The following is a 3,630-nucleotide window of genomic DNA, read 5'->3' as shown; positions in this document are numbered from 1 at the left end:
TCACTCAGGATCAGACTTGCATCAACTTGCATTCTCTCCCTCTCCCTAATTTCTTTCACAAAGGTGCTTTGCTTCCCCTAAAAAGGTCCTTGTACGTTTAGTTTTGCCATGTCTTTTTCTTCTCAGAGGACCTGGATTAACCCAGCAACTTCAAAAGCAGCTCAGACTCAAGGGGAGCGGGGAATAGACTCCACCCCTGGATGGGAGAAGCTGCAAAGTCACGGCCGGCAGGAGGAGCATGAGAGGAGCTGTCCCCACGGTGTTTGAAGAACAATCTATCATGATCTCCCGGAGAGGAATGCCTGCTCCCTCCCTCTCTGCACAGGGGCTTTGGGTGGAGTTGGTTTTACTCCCAGCTCCAATGTGGTCATGTGGTACCAAGGAGATGGTAATAGGAGGTGAGGCCTTTGGGAGGTAATTAGGTTCAAGTGAAGTCATGAGCGTGGAGCTCCCGTGATAGGATTGGCGTCTTTATAAGGAAAGAAACTAGAGCTCCCTCCCCACAGGGTAAAGAGTGAGAAGCTAGCTGTCTCCAAACTAGTAAACAAGCTCTCACCAGACACCAGGAGTCAAATCTACCAGTGCCTTGATCTCGGTCTTCCAAGCCTCTAGAACTGTGAGAAGTAAGTTTTTGTTGTGTAAGCCCCCCAGTCCATGGCAGTTTTGCTATTTTGCCTGAGATGATGGAAACGGAAGGTAAAATCTCCCTATTTGCATTTTGATTACATGTTGAGATATTTTGGATATACTGGCTTAGAAAAAGTACAGTTATAAATTAACTTCACTTATTTTAGTTTACTTTGCTAACTGGAAAATACAAGGGCTCACAGTTGTGACTTGCTTGGTATTTCTACTGGATAGCCAGTCTTTAAATGTCTAAATGTTTCTAAGAAATTAAATCACTATTTTCAAGAAAATATTTGTTTTGAAATAATTGTAGGTTCCCATGCAGTTTAAGATTTAAAACAAAGCGCTATCTTGTACCGTTTACTCAGCTTTCCTCAGCGATAACTTTTTATAAATTTGTAGTATAATATGACAGCTGGGATGTTGACAATGATACGATGAAGATACAAAACATTCACAACACCACAAAGATCCCTTGGGTTGTTTTTCTATAACCGCACCCACTACCCTGCACCCTCATTGCTTGGTAATCCCTGGCAACCACAATACCATTCACTTGTATAAATTAGTCATTTCAAGAACATTATATAAATAAACTCGTACTGTATTATAACCTTTCGGGGTTGTCTTTTTTTCACTTAGCATAATTCCCCATGGCTCATCCAGCTTATTGGGGGTATCATCAAGTGTGTCCCTTTTTTTGCAGAGTCGCTGTTGGGTGCCAGTCTCAGCCTGTCCACAGTAACAGTATTCTAACGGCTAGAAACACCTGCGGGCACTCACCTGAGCCCCGGTGAGCTTCCCACAGACCTTTCCACTTTACAAACCAACCTTAGGACTGGACTGACCCTTATGGCTGCTCTTATAATTACAATACCCCTTTTAGCAATAACCATTAAGACACTTTGAAGAGAAAAAGAGTATATTACTTACAAGCCCTGGCACATTCAAGGCCCACCAGGGTGGACATCTCGAAGTTGCAGGGAGAGAAAGTATGCATGAGCCTGGAGTTTTGCGTTTCTTGTGGTCCAGGGTAGGGAACTAGGGTTTCACCAGTTCACTCTTTATTGGTGAATGTAAAATATTAAGAGTGGCAATTTGAAGTATGTGAAGAGAAAAATCAAGTGGACCAAATGATCCGTTATGGAAATCAACCAAGATCTCAAAAACAAAGGACCCTCTGTGGGGGAAGGTACCCCGGTTTTTTACCTGGCTCAGCCACTGGTAGTGTGTTGATTCAAGATAGCAGATCTTAACATGGATGCCTCTGCCATGCCTTGGATTACAAAAAGAAAAGCCAACTGTCCAGGCTTGGACTGAAGTGGTATGTCATGGTATGGGTGTACCACAGTTTATTTGACCATTCATGACAAAAGACATCTAGGTTGTTCCCAGTTTGGGGCTATTAAAGCTGCTAGAAACATTCACATACTGGTCTTTGTGTGAATCTAAGTTTTCACTTCTTTGGGCTAAACGTCCAGGAGTGCGATTTCTGGGTCGTTTGGTTGTGACCTGTTAAGTGTCTAAGAAACTACCAAACTGTCTTCCAGAGAGGCTGTACCATTTAACATTCTCATCAACAATGTCTAGGTCGTCCAGTTCCTCCATATTTCCCCCAGCATCTTGTGTTATTCCTGTGTTCCAGTATAGCCATTCTGACAGATGTAGAGTGACATCTCATCGTGGTTTTGCTTGGCATTTCCCTAATGGCTACTTATATAGAACATCTTTTCATGTGTTTACTTTCCACCTTATCTAGCTTCTTGGTGAGCTATCTCTTCAAGACTTTTACCTGTTTTTCTAATTGGATTGTTTGCTCTTTTATTGTCGAGTTTTAAATTCTATCTATTCTAGATGCTAATGTTTCATCAGATACGTGATCCGTGAATAGTTTCTCCCAGTCTTTTCATCCTCATAACAGGGTCTTTATGAAAGCCAGAGTTGAAAAAATTTTGACATTATTCAGTGTTTGTTTGTTTTATTTAAGTATAGTTGACACACAAGGTTGCATTTTTCCTGGTATACAACATGGTGATTCAACAACTCTGTGTTACACTCACAAGTGTGGCTACCATCGGTCACCATACAACAGTATTACCATTGACTGTATTCCCTCCACTGTACCTTTCATCCCTGTGACTTACTCCATAACTGGAAACCTGTACCTCCCTTTATTAAGGGACGAACCATTAGTTTGTCATCTGTATATATGGGTTTGTTTCTGCTTTTGTTTGTTTTGTTTAGATTCCACATATAAGTGAAAGTCTATGGTATTTGGCATTCTCTGGCTTATTTCACTTAGCATAATGACTTCTGGGTCCATCCACACCATTGAAAATGGCAGGATCTCATCCCTTTTTTATGGCTGAAGTATACTCCATTGTGTATATCACATCTTTATCCATTTGTCTATAGATGGACACTTGATTAGCTATTGTAAATGCTAAACATCGAGGTGAATATATACTTTTGAATTAGTGTTTTTTGTTTTTTTTTGGGGGGGGTAAATATCCAGTAGTGAATTTACTGGATAATATGGTATTTCTATTTTTAAGATTTTTTTTAGGAAATTCCATACTGTTTTCCACAGTGGAGGCACCAATTTACATTCCTCACCAATACCTATTTCTTGTCTCGAATTGTAGCCATTTTGATGGGTGTAACGTGATATTGTGGTTTTGATTTGCATTTTTTTTTTGATCAGTGATGTTGAACACCTTTTCATGTATCTGTTGGCCATCTGTATATCTTCTTTGGAAAAATGTCCATTTTTAATTGGATTATCTGCTTTTTGTATGTTGAGTTATGTAAGTTCTTTATACATTTTGGATATTAGCCCCTTATTGGATATAACATTTACAAATACCCTCTCCCGGTTAGTAGGTTGCCTTTTCATTTTGTTGATAGTTTATCATGCAAAAGCTTTTCATTTTGGTGTAGCCCTATTGGAGGTTATTTTTGCTTTTGTTTCCCTTGCCAGAGGAGACCTATCTAGAAAAATGT

The sequence above is a fragment of the Zalophus californianus genome, chromosome 13, assembly GCF_009762305.2.
Source record: "Zalophus californianus isolate mZalCal1 chromosome 13, mZalCal1.pri.v2, whole genome shotgun sequence".
NCBI classification, from domain to species: Eukaryota; Metazoa; Chordata; class Mammalia; order Carnivora; family Otariidae; genus Zalophus; species Zalophus californianus.
The sequence above is the reverse complement of the archived record's forward strand: the minus strand, read 5'-3'. Positions refer to the sequence as shown.